A 17,948-nucleotide genomic window follows, 5' to 3' on the forward strand; every position below is an offset into this window, starting at 1 on the left:
ACCCGTTATACCTTGGAACCTAGAACCTACCCCGTCACAAGTTCTAGGGTTGGTTCCAGGATACTCGAGAACCTATCAATTTCTTTTATTTTTTTTTATTTTTTCATTTTTAGTTAAGCAAAATGAGAGTGAACGCTACAACATCTAAGAAAAAGTAGAAGTGAGTGATTTTAGGTTCTGTACAAGCTACATTTAGAACCCGAAACCAATCCACCGCAACACGTTTATCATTTTTTGGAGCCCGAAACCTAAAAAATTGTTTGGCTCCAAATTATACACTCATTATCGGATACCATAGAACATTGTATGATCGTGCAAAAATATATACCAAGAAAAATATAAAAATTTATTTCGGAATCTAGGGTTCAAGTTCCGGGTTCTAGGTAGTGGAACCCGGAACCTACCCGTTGGAACAAGTTCCTCAATTTTTGGAACCCGGAACCTACCCCGCATATCTTGGAACCCGGAACCGGAGCGGATCCTACGGGTTCCGGTTCCGGGTTCTCGATTCTACCCTAGAACCATGCTCACCCCTAGCCGCCGTACTCCATCCACGATCACTTCCACTACCACCGTGCCCGGCCCCAACGCCTCTATTCCGTGTCGTCGCCTCTGCTTAGCCGCGCCACAGTTCATCACCATGCCTCCTCATCACAAGCCGAGCATCCCGTGACCTCCTCCATACCGCTCATACCTCAAAATGACGCCTTTCGGACTCGAGCCGTGTCCACTCACAGCCGCCACCACCACCTCCTATTCCGTTGTTCTAGGCCACTCAAACCATATCCAGATCACCCAGCCGCTATTTGGCTATTAGACAGCCGGCCCGACGCCCACCCAACCGTGAATAGTAATCGTGGGACCAAACCGAGGTCGATCGGTGAGCTTGAACCGACTCGGACCAACGCTCGAACCCGTAACGCCGCGCCAATCCGAGGACCCGACGTGCGAATTCCGTTGGTTGCCGTGAACCTTGCCGTTGTCATGGTCGTCGCGAACGCGTCCGAGTCGTCAACAAACATCGATTAGTTTGTAAGTTAACCCCTAAAGTCCGAATAGGGTGTTAACTGCGTTTAAGGATTAGTTTTATTATCGTTGTTTGTTAATTGGAATATTTAAATGGGTTAGATAATTTAATTGTCTGCGATCGAATTATTTATCTGAAATCAAGCTCGCTAAATATTTTGGTAATATTAACTAGAATCTGGATTAATTAATCAAGTTGAATTAATTAAATATGGCTTGGTTAAATAATTAATTGTTAATTAACTATTAGATTATTATTATTAGGTAATTACTGTGTTATTATTGGGTGATTTCCTAATAACCGTTGAGTACATGATTGATGTACATTTGACGATTGGTCATCCCGTATGTAGATGCAAAGTTTAGTGGATAATATATGTATTTATGTGACCCTGTGTGAACTGAAATTTGAGGATGAAAATGGCCTAGAGCCAAGTTTTGGGCACGATTGTTTGTGTATGTGCATTGACTTAAATGCAAAGATTTAAATGGGCTTGGTTATTTGGCATGCTTGTGTGGTCACATAAGGGTTAACCCGATAAGCTCGTGCCGTGACGATCGGAACCACATGACTTATTGGATGCACGGCAATTTGTGATTGCCGGATTAATCGGATGCCGGCCGTAACTTGTAACGGATCGACGCTCCTTACGTAAATACCTGTTAGTCGTACTATGACAACCGGGATCACACGGCTTAATAGTCGTCGTTGCCGAAGGAATGAGATGATGTCTGGTCATGCTAGTAGAGCGCCAACTAACTAGTTTGCTAGGCACCAATCGCCTAGTGTGCCGTGCCTAATGGCCTCTAATAACTGGAATACGTATGCTGCATTGTGCATGCGAGTTGTGATGAGTGTTTTAGTTATTTGCCTTGGTTGTATGCAAATGATTGCATGCATACATATGAACTGGTCGTCGTGTGCACCAAGGCGGGATAAGTTTGCATGCGATTGAGGATTCACCGTGATATTGTACTTGATCATGTGGTAGTTATAGCGTGGTGTGAGTTGCACGCTGTTGATCCGCCATCGATATTATCCTGCATGTTTAGGATGCCTTGAGCAAGTCGGTTTCCTACTCGGACTTAGGCATTAGCTCACGGAGATTTTATATCTCACCCCGTTGTTGTTAACCATTTTTTAGGCCTTAGTGTAGAAAGTCTGGAAGTGAGCGTGACTTCTTTTTGAGTAGCATGGAGTAGTGTTAACCCCAAATCTTGAATTGGTATTTTTGTGAGAAGTGTAGAAAGTGGCCCGGAGGTAAGACTTGTATATATGTATTTTACCGGGGTTAACAAGATAATTAAATAAAAGTGATCTTTGGTTGATGTTGATTGATTTGACTTCCTACTGGTCTATTCCTGCTTTTAATTTATTGTTTGGAAAAATTACACGTTCTGCATGCATTAATAAAAGAAAAAATAATGGGTTAATGACGTGCTTGGGACGTTATCCTTTTTTGACTTGAGGAGTGTTAGTAGGGTTGTTACCGGCCCGGGGATCGAGGCGTGACAGGTAACATGAGCACAAAATGGGAGTAGCAAAAATGAGGATATTATGGTGGATGTGTGGTCATACAAGAATGGATAAGATAAGAAATAAAGATATTCGATGAAAAGTTGGAGTAGTACCGATGGTAGAAAAGATGAGAGAATATAGATTGAGATAGTTTGGGCATATTTTTCGAAGATCCCTAAATGCTTTGGTAAGAACAGAAGTTTGTTACCGAGAGCATGACAAGAAGAAAGGAAGAGGTCGACTAAAACTTATCCGGGGGAAAGTAGTGAAATAAGATTTAATGAAATGGAAAATAGATTGGCGTAGGTTTGTCTTAGGACTAAGTGTAGGAAAACTATTAACATCGTGGAGGGGCAGAATTCCTATATTCTGGACTGTCTTTTTTAGTCCTTTATATATATAATTATTTCTTTTCCCTCAATTGGTCTTGCTTTTATTTTATTTATTTTTGGGTTCATCGATTGATGACCTCAATTAGTTTGACATAAAGGTGATGTTGATGTTGATTTTCTTTTTTAAAAAAAAATCAAAATTTAACTATTTTTATTTTTATTTTTATTTTTTATTTTCCCTTCTTCTTCGGCCGATCATTGGCTGTAGCCCAGCTCTAACCTCGCTCAAGAAACCGGGGAATCAAGGTATGAGCACCGAGATATTTGGTCTAGCCTTAGTGAACCTCGATCCATGCACCATGGACTCGGGCACGAGCACTTGGGTTTGAGCAAGAGCACAAGTGCCAATCTTGGGTTCACAAAAAGCGAAAACAAGAACTTAGCGCCCATCCACGGCTTGCTAGTGCCTCGACCCGAGTCCATAGAGGTAGAGTCGAAGGCTTCAAAGCTTGTGCATGGATCCCTAGCACACTCAAGCATGAGTCCACAAAGGCTGACCGTGTGACATCGATGCCCAAGCCTTGGACCCCGGATCCCTAGCGCTTAGGCTCGGACACCGTACACTCAAAACTAGTCCGGAAACGTCGATACCCATGCTCGGGTCCTTGATGACCAGGCTCGGGTCCTCGATGCTTAGGTTCATTGAGGCTAGGTCGAGGACCCCGGTGCTCGTGCTCAAGCTCTTAATGCCAAGGCTCGAGACCCCAGTTCCCTTTTTCAGGTCCCTAGCACACTTGCCTTGTGCCACATAAACCAAGATAGGGATCCTAGTGTTCGTGCTCATGCCCGGGCACTAGCACCGAAGTCCAAGGCTCGACCTCTATGGACCTAGGCACGGACACGAAGGTTCTTGGCCTCGGCCTCGATGGACCAATGCTTCGGTGTGAGAGATCTGAGCATGGGCGTTGGGGACCCAAGCACAGGCGCAAGGATTTCAAGTCTGGCCTTGATGGGCCCCAGCGCCCTAGACCCGACCTCGATGGACTCGGGTTAAATTGCCATCCCTTAATTTTAGGAGATGAACAACTAGGCTTTACATTTGTGTCGCTCTTGCACATATTGGTGAGTTCCGCTAACCGAATTCTAAAATTTATTATCTCGAAAATTATACTTAACCGGGGTTCGGGGATGGCGGAAAATATGACCATAGGTTAAAAACTTGAATAGCGTTGAAAAGACACCAGATTGTTTAGTTCACTAGAACCGTATGCGGAGACCCCGAATTTGACGCATAATACGGAAAGAAAAACGAAAGCAACAACGTTAAAATCGTTTCTATAAAAAAAAAAAAACAACAACATTAAAATCCCATGTAATCAAGAGCGAAAAGGAAAAGTTGTCATTATTCGTGTTTAAACTCTCCACCCCACTATAACTTAGGGCATGCATGGCAACACTTCGCTTCGAGTAATCAACTTCTAGTAAGAAGTTGGATTTTCTACTTCTGCTTCAGAAGTGGATTTCTGATTCGAGAAAGGCGTTTGATAACATGATAAAATTATCGCTTTGGAATAGAAATTCGTTTGATAATAGTTGAAAATTTATACTTCTAAAATATCATTAACACAAAATCTTATATGCAAAATTATTGATCCTATCTAAAATGAATGTTATTCCACAAAAGTTAAAAGCAAATACTGATGGATTTACGTATAATTCATCATTTAATTATTCTGAAAATAGGGACCAATTTTATGGGGAAAATTGTATCAATGAATCTGATGGCCGAGCTCATATATCCACGCTAAAAGCACGAGTAATCCCGATGCTTCCTCTCTTGCACCTCTAGCGTGGTTTATATAGCAATAGGCATAATATATAAACCTTTTTTGTGTCTAAACCATCTCTAAAAGCACAAATCTACAGCAGTCGTATGCGACGTAAAACCATAAGGAATATGTACACTAGAAGTCCCAAAATTTGTCGCGAAAGTACAATTGAATCCTAAAACTTGCAAAAAGTGCAATCAAGTCCTTCCATTGATACCCTCAAATTGTCTAATGGAAAATGTCGATGTAATATTTTTAAATTAATTTTTTTATCCTACGCGACATTTATTATTATTATTATTATTATTATTATTATTATTATTATTATTATTATTATTGTGTATATCAAATTAAAAAACTAAAAAAGACTAACTTTACCCAAAGAAAAAACTAAAAAAAGACCAAAATGTTGAATTTAAAAAGCTAAAACAGAAAGGGAAAAAAAAAGAGGACACAAAGCAAGGCAAGGCATAGCCTCACAATGAAGCACGGCCGTTGCCGCTCGTCATCGGAGGGGGTGGCAGAGGTCGCGAGCTCCGGCCGAGGGTGGCCGGTGCTCTAGCAAGGCTTACGCAGATCTGGATGATGAAACTAAAGAGCTAACTAGGACTTGCAGAGTTGCTTGCTCTACCATTACGTTTTCTTTTACGAAGAAGATTGAAGCATGCCTACTAAGCACATATAGCCGAAAGTTGGGAAAAGTACCTAAAAAGCCCTAAATTTATTGCACTTTGGCCATTTCAGTTATAAATATATTTAATTTTATCAATTCATTCCTGAATCTTTTTATATTTTGTCAATTAAGTACATTTGGCCAATTTTGGCCAGAAATTATTGACGTTGACGCCGACCATCCAACGTTAATAATTTTTAGTAATATTATAATATACATTTTGAATTATTTATTTATTTATTTTTCTTCTTCACTTTTTCTTCACTGTGGCCAGGATGGTTGTCGAGTCTTCGCTCGATGATCCTTGCCTGCCACAATGAAAAAAAGTGAAGAAAAAGTGAGGAAGAAAAGAAAAAAAAGAAAAAATTATTAAAATATCATTAAAAATTGTGCATGTCGGTGTCGATAGGCGGCCGGTGTCTAACGATTTCTAGCAAAGATTGGCCGAATGGACTCAATTGATAAAACTTGAAACAGTTTAGTAGCAGAATGAATTCCACGACAATTTTCGTAAAACTCCAGATCGCTGCGATAAACTTTAACGGTGAAAACAAAAGCCAAATACACGAGCATGTAGAGGGGAACAAGGCTGAGAACAAATCCATAGCTTTGATGGCATTCTTCAAGTTCTGAACACACTTCTCCTCTTCCCATCTTACTGGTTTGCCAATAAGCGTATGCCCGACGACCGATCTCGTCTTTTGGAAGCATCTTGTTTGAAGTTGTGAAAAATGTGATTCTTTGTAGTGCGAACTTGGAGAAGATCATCGGATGAAGACTGACCAGGAATCTTGAAACTATTACGGGACTGTCCTTTCGTTTCTTCTCGCTATCCTTGAGTATCGAAACTGTAAAGTTGTTCCACAGACGTGAACTAGCGAGCTTATATTCCCTCTCAAGAGTCTCAAGTTTGTGATTCTCGTTATGAGATATTGAGAGTGTTTGAATAATATAAAATCGAATACTAGATTTGAGCACGTCGATTGCTATTTCTGGATATGGTTGTTGGTGTTCTAAAAAAAAAAAGGCCTTAATTCATGGTTGGCGCCCAAAGAAGAACGAAGACAAAATGCCACAAGCATTTAATGAAGAGTAACTATTGAAGCCCGAAGACAAAGAAGACAAATAAAGTCATTGAGAAGCCCTTTCACGGAAAGCTTATTTTGTGTTCAAGGTGTACTTACGGTTGTCTTTTATCGGACTTTGTCCATGTACTTTTGATGATTTGTCGGTTTTCTTGCGTTTCCTCGTTTAATGTTTTCAGCGATTTGTGCTAGCTCAGAGTAGTATATACACCAAAGCAAAAGCATGTCCACTTCAACAAGTTCTCCCTCCGGTCTTTATTTGGGCCCTTATTTCAAATTTCTAAAGTTATTATTATTCTTTTCGGTGCCAACATAGAGTTCATTTGGGTGAGTGTGAGAGAGAACAAGGTTATTATCATAAGAGCTCGTAGAAACTATTTGCTCCACATATACACGAAAATTGCTGACATGAATGTTGTATGTCCTATGTGGAGTGACCAACGCTAATGTGAATATTTTTGGATATTTAAAAAAAAAATCCTATAATTTTGGTTGACAAGGGTAGCTAGCCACCGGGCGAGGGCCTACATGCCCTCTCTGTCCCCCGCAAGGGCCACTTTGCCCATGGCCGACGAGGCCACGATGGCCTCTCCCATGGCCATTGTGGCCTTCCCGGCCGTGGGCGACGCTGTGAAGGCCCTTGCCCAAATCTGGCAAGGGTTTTCGTGCCCCATTGACCGAAATGAAAGGAAAAAAAGAAAATAAAGAACAAAAAAAAATAGTAATTTGAAATTTCCATTGTTAAAAAAGATATTAAAAAATATCCACGTCAATGTCGGTCATCGCGGCCTCGCCGGCCACGAGCAACGCCGTGAAGGCCCTCGCCCAAATCTAATGAGGGTTTACGAGCCCTTGCCTATTGAAATGAAAGGAAAAAAAAAAGAAAGAATAAAAGAAAAAAATAATTACAAATTTCAATTGCTAAAAATGTATTAGAAAAACATCCATCTCGGTGCCGGTCATCGCGGCTTCGCCGACCTCGAGAGATGCCGTGAAGGTGTGAAGACCGGAAATTCTGCAAATTTGATTATTAAGTGGAAAAAGTTAATTTCATACGTGAATAAGTGGCAATGGAGTTTTGAGATTTCAAACTAAGTGGCATGGTGGTCACCGGACGATATGAAGTGATGGATAAAGGACATGGGAAGGGTGAGCGGTTCCGGGTTCTGGGTAGGTTCCACCTAAAACCTAGAACTTACCCGCTAGTACAAGTTTCTCATTTTTCAAAACCCGGAACCTACCATACGTACCTTGGAACTTGAAACTTATCCTATCACAAGTTCTATGGTCCGGGCTGATCTTGTCCCAAGATGGAACCGAGGACCGAACCAATAGTCTTGATCCCCAAATTTTTGGTACCAAGGATTGGACAAGACCGGGACTAGCGGTCCGGTTCGGTCCTAGTCCTAGTCCAGTGGAACCACTAAAATCTAACCATTGAAATACAATATGCTTCGGTTGCATGTTAATTTACAATCTATACCCCCAGTTGAATAAAAGAACATGCTGATCCAATTTGTTCACCTTCATAATAAAGGCATGTCTTCACATAATTGTAGGTTTAATAATGACGTTGGTCTAACTGCCGACACAACAGAGATATATAAAGGACAAAATCGAAAAAAACCTAGCTAGTGAACACATACTAATAGTGATGTTGTTCACTAAACGAATTCCACATCCAAGTAGCGTACGTAAACAAAATACGGGATTACTCATTGAAATGAACAACCAAAATGCATGAACAGTAATAAATTGCTACCACTATATTAAATAAATCGATTGAATCATTTCTTTCTAAAAAGAACATGCCAGCATATACTCACCACAAAATCCGTTGGAAAAGACCATAATAAATAGGATATACCGCATTCATAACATTGAGGAGTTGTCCGAGTTTTAAGAATGTACTGCCTAACAATGGAAATGACTCAAGAAATGAACATTGAAAACAAATGAAAGGTTCATTTTTTTAATTGTATATATTTATATATATAAATAATTATATATATTATGGGCAGTCCGGTCCGGGCGATCCGGGCAGTCCGGGCCGGTCCCATCCACTTGGAATCGAGGATCGGACCGCCCGGTCACCGGTCCCATTTATTGGGACAGGAGACTGGACCACCCCTCTCAAGGACCAGACCAACCTGCTCGGGCCGGTCCAATCCGGTCCAATTTGCTCACCCCTACATGGTCCGGTTTCGTGGTACATGAGAACCTGCAATTTTACTAAGAACACTTAAGAAAAGTAGCTCCAACATCCACATAATCATTTTTAATCACAGAGAGTGATTAGCAGTTGATAAAAAAAAAAAAGCCAGTGCATTACCAAAGTGCAAGATTGTAAATTATAAAACATGAGACTCGGAGAATTCAAAGTATTTGCAATATACCAGCATGCCATCTATACAATACCTTTTTGAGCATGATTCTAGGGTAAAACCATGTCGAAAGAAATGATGCATGCCTAGTAATATCTCAATGGCGTAAAAGTCCAAATAATCACGGATGGGATAGAGAAGGCTCGCAAGACCCTTTCCAATACGGAAGATTTGAGGTAGATTGTTATATTTAATAATTTCCCAAGTAGGCACCACCTTTTTTTTAACACTCCAAGTCAATTTATGGAAAATCCAAGGAAGGAACATTTAGAAGCAAGACTAAGGTTGTGTTTTGTTTAACTTTCTCAAGGGTCTCCAAATCCCCTTAAGGAAAATTTGGGCTGCTTCGCAAGCTTTCCCAAGGGGCTTTAGGCCAAATGCTAGCCTTGGATAAGCTATAAGTTCAAGGCAGGCTGTGTTTGGTTTAGCTTTTCTAATGAGCATTTGGCCTCCAAAGCCCCTTGGAGAAAAGGTAGGGTGTTTGGCAAGCCTTCCCAAGGAGTTTTCGGCCAAATACCGGCCTGGAGCACTTGCCTTGAACTTTCAACATTTTTGAAATGCTAAAACCATGAATTAATGAAATTTGACTAGTCTGGTTTTTGGCCCTAACAAGCTTATTAAAAGTAAAACAAAACCCTACTTCTCGCTCGCGCTGCTCCTCACTTTTTCACGACGGCTTGGCTTGATTGCTCTCTCTCCCTCACAACCGATCTATGCTCTCTCTCTCTCTCTCTCTCTCTCTCTCTCTCTCTCCCTCCGTGAATGAATATAGACTCTTTCTCGACATCGTAAGCTTCTTGAGAGGAAGATATACATGCATTTTTATTTACTTCATTTTTTAATTTCAAAAGTTGATAGGTTGTATGAGTTCGGTGAGAAAAAATATCATATTTACCTCATGAAATCTTGTGTAGAAAGATTTAAGTGACCTTTGCTTCTTGGCAATAGAAAAATAATCAACTTTTCCTTCATGATTAATCTCGTTTATTTGTGGCATGTGCCTCTCAAATTTGTTCAAGTCACATTACTAGTAGATGGTAAGTTCATTAAACGAAAATGCATTTTGGAACTCGGAAGATGTAAAAACCTTTTATAAGTTGTGCGTTGAATAAATTGAAAGAGACAATCATTCTGCAAAAACAAAATGGATGGATGGACAACCATAACTAATACTATGGAAGAAAAACATTAAGACATTGCTAATTCTTATAACACAAAATGATTAGCAGCATTTTATGCACTTACCTATTGACGACAAATGAGTACGTCAATGGAATTCAATGTACATCACACATACTAGTACACATACATCATGATCAACAACTTCACTTTTCAAGATCGATTTCAAGTAGGTATCTTTTTATGCACTAAATTCTGGGAAAGAAAATTTGAATGCAATGAACCCGGTCGACAAGGGAGGGGAGTGGTCACCGGGACTAGAGGGCCTAGATAAGAAGCAACTCTTGGCAGACTTCTAGAATGCTTAAGGGGGCGGGAATGAATCCAACCATGCACTGAACAAGGAGAGTGATTCTGAAATATATATATATATATATATATATATATATATATGAAAACTGAAATTAACTCATGACCTTTTGATGGAACGACAATGTTTAGCTTTGGAACTCTATAGTTAAGTGTGCTTAGGTGGAAGCATTCATATGATGGGTGACCTTCTAGAAAGGTGCCCACTTAGACGCCAAAGGACAAAATCGTAAGGTTTAGTATGGGACAGGCAAAAGCAAACAATTCCTCAGTGAGTTAATTTAGGATGTCACAATAGGGTATTAGAGCAGGGTCCCTCCAGAGGGTGTGTGGTTTGACGACAAACCAGATAGAAGCTAGTGAGTCTATAACGACTCGATCCAACGAAGGCGGGGAGAGGTCATTCGAGCTAGTGGGCTCGGACAAGGAGTGGCTCCTAGTAGCTTCTAGGATAGCGAATGGGGTAGGAATGAACCGAATTGTGCACCGAACAGGGGGAAAGCGATTCTGAAATATATATGTGAAAACTGAAATTAACTCACGGAGGCACCTTTAGACGGAACAACAATGATTAACTTTGGAATTTTAAAGTTCGGCGTGCTCAGGTGGGAGCACTCCAAATATGGGTGACATCTTGGGAAGGTGTCCACTTGTATGCCAAAGGAAAAAATCATGAGGCTCGGTATGGGATAGGCCAAAGCGAACAATAGCTTAGCAAGTTAATTTTGGATGTCACACATATCGTGTCAATACTAATATCCAGTTATGTACATCACTCACGGGTATTGCTATCTTATTTTCTCAAGATTTAAATGGGATTCATTTAGTAAGAATGACTTGCTTATATGTATGCAAATTATCACAAGAAGGCATGATAAGAGAATTGAATTGGTAAAAAGTGACAAATTGGATATTCAAAAATGAGATTTCGTTTGTGGCGAGCGAATTCAAAAATGGGATTTCGTTTGTGGCGAGAGACAGAATACATTTCATGCCTTCTTATATTGGGAATTCCATGATTGTTATGGAATGTTATTACACAAGAAGTTGGCCCTCATTACTTCCAAAATGTAAAAAAGTGATAATTTGCATAGAAATAATCAACTTATTTACTGTTTGATAAGAATGAATCCCATTTAAGGCCTGTGAAAATAGGATAGCAACACATACCAGTGAGATGCGTCAATGGAGATTAGGATTAAAAAGACATGCATCAAGATTTTCTTTCCCAGAATTTAATGCATAAGAAGATACCAACTTGAAATTATTGAGAATCTTAAAAAGTGAAGTTGTTGGTTACTATGTACGTGTACCTGTACATGTGATGTATGATGAATTACATCGATGTACTCGTTTGTAGTCAAGTAGGTTCATATAGTGCATAAAATGCCGCTAATCTTTCTCGTGTTATAAGAATTAGCAATGTCATTTTCAGTATAATCAAACCCTATATGGCCGGTTCGGTTTGTTTCCATGGGCTTGACATTGACGAGATCCCCCAACACGTACATATGCGCACACAGCTAAGCTTGAGACAGAGAAACTTCGTAGAGGATGAATTAGCTCTTAACCCAATCTATCTTAGCCTAACGACATGGAGAGTTTATATATGGAATTCGAATCAAACGAGAAAACAACACACACCACAACATCATGGCCGTCGCCAGCTTGTTCCACTTTCATCTAGACAAATCCATAATTTCCAAGGCTCGGTTCCTCACCATCGGAATTTGGTGGTAGATATTCTATCTTGGACGCGCTTCTATCGAATATGATTGAATGGAAAACGAAGTCCCCTTCATATCTAAAGATAAAAAATTGGCCATCATATATTCATTCCAAATAACCAAACCGTCTCATCACATTTTTTTTTTCCAATTCCACAGGCCAAATAATTGCACCATTTGACACTCTCAGAAGCGCCCCCTTTGGTGGGAAAAATAAAACCCATGATTTTAATAAGCCTATGGCACTTGAATCGAATTCAAAATGAAGAACCGCATAACACAACGTTGAGCATTTGCCAAAAGAATTAGAACGAGGTACTCAAAGCTAACTGAGGAATGGCTGAAGTTCGGTAACCAATTTTCAATTCCGGTTAAGCCGTAAGCATTAATATGAGTGAACCTGCATAGTAGAGTCTGACCGTGTATCTTTTGTCTAGGGGCAGAGCATGTTGGAGTTGGCGAATACTTCGGGGACCTTTGTTTCTCACACTGGGTACGCTCACGTGAGTTTAGGGAAACTGAAGTGTTACCTAACGACATGTGATCCCTGCGTGTGAGATGCGGGGGTTCGGGGGCAACGCCCTCGAAACCTCTACGGATTTGAGCTTTTATTTAAGCTGGCCCGTATGGTCGGAATTAAGATGTTTTAGGTTTTTTGGCCCGTTTTTGGGGCATATATATTTTGCTTGGTTTTATCATTGTATTAGTTGAATTGGCTGTAAACCGAAAAATATAGTGAAATCTCTTTGCAGGATGTAACCCTAATCTTGGGGTAAACCTGGGTAATCTCGTGCGTCATTCCAATTTTTCTTGATTCTCTGTGTGATTGTCTGATTCGGTTCCGATAAATCCCTTCAGAGCAGACCCAAATGCTCAAGTGTTTCGGGGCGTTGACGACATAAATCACAAGTATCCTCTTCTGTAATTCTCCTCCTAAAATCTGAGTCTGCCTACTCTGACTCCATCCTGCATCGATTGTAGCTCCTCCTACCCGAGTACTCACCTCTGATTTAGTGTTTGTCAAAACCAGCTTATCTTGAACTGGTGAAGTTCCCAATGGTATTGAATTCCTCACCGGACCAATTGACAAGAGTTTGTTCCTTCCGTGCATGATTTTGACCATCAATCAATTCCGAGACCATAGTTGGTCCACCCCCATTAGCTGATCCTCCAATCACTTCTCTTGGTAGTCACTTAGGGTGCGCATGAGAATACTTTTGAAAGTGAATTTCTGCTCTAGAAATACTTTTAAAGCAGAAATCCGTTTGATAATATAACTTTTGAAGTAGAAATCTGGTTGGTAAAAATTTTTACTTCTGAAAAAAAAAAAATTCATTTCTAAATTTGGTTTTCTCCCAATTTGAGAAGTTAAAAAAATAGCTCTCTAACTCAAGAAGTACGTCTCGTCTCACCATCTTTTTATTATGCCATCACCCTCTTTTCGATCATACCCACCTCTGCCAACCTTCGCCACCGTGGACCGTTGCCGACCGCCGCCCATCACCTATCGCCGACCTCCACAGGCTGCCCCCCACGACCACCACTAACCACCGACCATCGCCCGCCCTCGCCCACCCGGACCTCCGCCGACCGCCACTTGCCGACCTCCGCCCATCACCACCCACGATTGCTAACCTTCGCTTGCCACGATTGCCACCAACCGCCGATCTTCGTCGCCCGCAACCGCCGCCAATCGCCGCCCCCTTCCGCCAACCATCGGCCACCCCGCCTACCGCAGCCGCCGAGTCGCCATCTCTGGCAGCCGGAGTAAAAAATAAATAATACATTTTTATTTTTTTTAAATTAAATAATATTTTAATATTAAAAATTATTTTTAAAGAAATTTAAAAAAGTTCAAAAATGAAGTAGAAATTTTTCGGCTGCCGATAATAATTAAGTAGAATTTTTCAACCATTACTAAACGAATTTCTCTGACCAGAAATAACTTTTGGAGTAGAAGTGTTACCATGCTCATTATCCTCCCTAATTCTAAGTTTTTTCTTCCCCATTTCTTACAAACCATCTAACAGAAGACTCGATAGTGTCTCCCCCGTTTCCCTTGCTTTCCGGAAGTCGCAACCCCAAAAAATATAGTCCCTTGAGCACTTGGCCCTAGAGAGAAGATGGGGAATTTGCCAAACGCCATGCACGTTTTCAGGTCTTTAAAGCCCAAACCTCCGCTGTCCTTTCTCAGTTTCAGCACTTCCCATTTTCTCCGGTGCAGCCCCTTGCTTTTTGCTGAAGATCTCCACCAAAAATCTGCTATTTTCTGTTCAATGCTCCTACAAATTGATACCGGGATTTTTAAAATGGACATGGCGTGCTGTGGGAGAGACTGAACAACAGCCGTTAGGAGTATTTCCTCACCAGCCTTTGATAACAATTTCCCCTTCCAACCCTCCAGTTTCATATCTACCCAGGCTAAGATCCACGAGAACATCTGTTTTTTCGGAAACGCCCCAATCCGAAAGAATCGTCATACTTCCCTGTTTTTTCAATTTATGGGACGCGTAACTCAGCCATCATATACGATCTTAATCTGTGAGGACAGTCCTTGCTTAAAAATAACCCTTGTTCAAATTAATAGCTTGCGCCGAAGCATAACAATATTGGTTCGAGAAACTTGCTATCTGTTGACATTCTTTAATCCAGCCGTCGAGGAAAAAAAAACATTGAATCATCAGCGAACAATAGATGAGTCAAAGTTGGGCATGACCCGTTCAGCTTGATGCCCTTGACGCCCCCATTTTCCAAAAACTTCGTCGGAGCTTTTCACTCTGAAACGTGTTGGAGAGTATATGATCTTGAAGAGGCATATAAATATTTCTCTTGTAGCCAACGGTACGTTTTGTTTCTCATTTATGTAGCAAAATTTAGGACAGCTAAAACCGTTCGAATCAGGTCGTAGTTAAATGATTTGACTTTGAAATTTCTTGAAAATATCAATAAGATTTTGAAGATATATAGTATCTTGTACAATGGGGTACATACAGTTTCAGGGTAAATGCTGAACTAGAGATCCTTTTCCAAAAAGGCAATAATAAAAAAGGGTAGAAGAACACATCGAGTGCCAATATTTGTACATGATGCTCATTTTAGTGTCAATATATATTTTTTAGATCATTTAAATGCCCATTTTTTTGAAAAACGATTATTTCAGTGACAAGTCCGACCCGACTTGCCGAAAATCATACATGGTGCATATGTGGCGCGCTGGGAACCCCAATCGGGAATAAAAAAGTCAAAACTTAATAAAAAAATTCCACCTAATAAGCTAAAAACTGAAAATAAAAAAATACCTAAAAAAAAAAATCAGCATTTGTAATGGCAAAATTGATTAAATAACAAAAAAAAAATTAAAAAAAAATCAAGATGAGTCGGCGTGGCGAGGGCTTGCACTGCCCTCTCCGCCGCCGCCCTATCATCGCCGGCAGTGGTTGACGACGAGTGGGAGTTGGTTGGCTAGGGGTCAGCAACCCTCGGCCACCGGCCGGGGGGCAAGGTTGTCCTGTCGAGGGCTGGAGAGGGCCAGCAACCCTCACCCAAATCCGGGCAAGGGTCGGCGGCCCACACCCGTGCCCGGCCGCGCACCGCCAATGAGGGTTGGCGACCCTCGTCTAGGCTTGGCCGCTAGCCTCCACCAACGGGGGCCGGCCACCATTAGCGACCCGCGGCCGGGCCCGGGTGAGGGGACCCTTGCCCCGCTAGCCGGTGGCTAGTGGTCAAGGGTCACCGACCTCGGCCATTGCCGGTGGTGGCACGGGCTTAAGCCATTGCCCAAATTTTTTTTTTATTTTATGTTATAAAGATTTTTAAAATTTTAATTTAATTTTTAAAAATATTTTAGCTTATTTTGTAAAATGAAATTACACATGGCGTCCACGTAAACTATTTTTAAAAAAAATTGCCACATGGATGCCATGCGGATTGATTTTTTTTAAAAAAATCTAAATAATATAAAAAATTAATTAAAAATGTCATGTGTACTGTTTGACCGGAATTGGTTCTTAAGTGATCGTTTTTGATCGGAATTGGCACTTAACTGATCGTTTTTCTCCGATTTTGGCACTTAAATGATCTAAAAAAAATATTGGCACTAAAGTGAGCGTTGTACAAAAATATTGGTACTTCGTGTGTTTTTCTGCCAATAAAAAAATGTAACAAAGCTCGAGCGAAATACTCAATGCGTCCTATGGTCACCAGCCGCGATGTGTCTCGAGTGCCCAAGAGTTACAATTTGCTGGTTTTCTTGAATGTATATCTTTATGAATTCACAAGGAGCGGCTCTACCCATGAAGACATTCGACCAGCCGAAATATGAGAAAGTCTTTAATCACGACTTGCATTCTCGACATGTATCTAGAAAGAGTAAGTAATCTTAAGGCTTGTTTGGTAACGTTTCTGTTCTAAAAAAGTAAATTAATTATTTATCAAACTATTGATTCAATTTGAAAAAGTAAAGGAAGCATTCTTTTTCCCTCGAATATCTTAGTAATACGACGAAATACAACAGTATCTCTAATTTGATATTATAATTACTAGTCATTAGATCTACGATGGAACTTTGGAATCATAACGAGCCACCTCCTTATCTGCAAGGTCTTTCCCCTTCGTTTATGGAGGTAGCGACATTCTTGCAATTTGCATGCGCACATCAACTAGTCTCCTTGAGTGATTTACATATATATTCTACTTTTACAGATCTGAACAAATACAAGATCTATCCAAGAAACAATCAACACAAATAGTTGCAATCATCAATAGCAATTTATATCTACATATTCTCATGAATAGCAAAAAAAAAATACTGTTCATTCATTCATTTTATAAGTGAAATAAAAATGATTATTTTTAGGAAAGCATCTCTCAAATCGTCCATTATTCGCGAAATCAATGGAGACGGCATTCGTTCATTTTTATGCTAGGGGGAAGATGTCGGCTCCCGTTTGGTTCAAGATTGAAAATGAGCATTGGGGCTCTAAAGTCCCTTGGCCAAATGCAAATGGTGTTTGGTTCATTTTTTGGCTCACTTTGGAGAGATGCAATTGCATCTCAAATGCTCTCTAAAGTCCTTTAACCCAAAATACTTCTAAAGGTACTTTGGGCTAAAGGACTTTTGCGAAATGCAATTAATTTTTTTTTTTTAACTTTGTTACCTTCTCTTGCCGGCATCTCGCCCACCTCCCGCCATCGCAGCCACCGGCCACCACCACCATCCCCCCGCCACCCGCTCACCCGCTCGCCGCCGCTCCCCCCCCCCCCCTCGCGCACCGTTGCTTGCTGCTTCTTTCTTTTTTTTTTTAACCAAAAAGTAAAAATACTTGACAAAGTTCATTTTTCACCAAACAATATTTACGTCAAAGTTGCTTTCCAAATGTGTTTTTAAAATACATTTTACCAAACACTATTTGTATTTTGAAAAAGGCCTTTAGCCCAAATGTATTTGCATTTTTTCAAAGTTCCGTGACCAAATGTTGAACCAAATAGGACTTGTCGTTCCAACAGAATTTAGTGGGCCCGGTTTGGCTCGAAAAGTCAAAACAGGCTTCATCGTAAAAGTCAAACTTTGGCTCTTGGTGTTGTTGACCGGCCTCCATCGGGCGAAAATCTGTTGTCCGGCCCGAGGTCTTAAAACTTCAACGTCCCTTGATTAAGAATACAAGAAGAAACTAGACCGAGAAAATAAATGTAGGATGAGGAAACGACGATGCCTTTGATTAAGGTTTGGACTTCCGTGTTACCGAAGAATTTGACTATCAATCACGACGAAACACATGAATAATTCCTAAATAATCGACGGTGAATCCGAAATCCTATATCTACGACTTGTCTAGTATCTAAATGTAATAGGGATGTAGCTAGGAAAATGGACACCGAGTTATGCA

Source organism: Rhodamnia argentea, chromosome 5 (assembly GCF_020921035.1).
Source record: "Rhodamnia argentea isolate NSW1041297 chromosome 5, ASM2092103v1, whole genome shotgun sequence".
Classification (NCBI taxonomy): domain Eukaryota; kingdom Viridiplantae; phylum Streptophyta; class Magnoliopsida; order Myrtales; family Myrtaceae; genus Rhodamnia; species Rhodamnia argentea.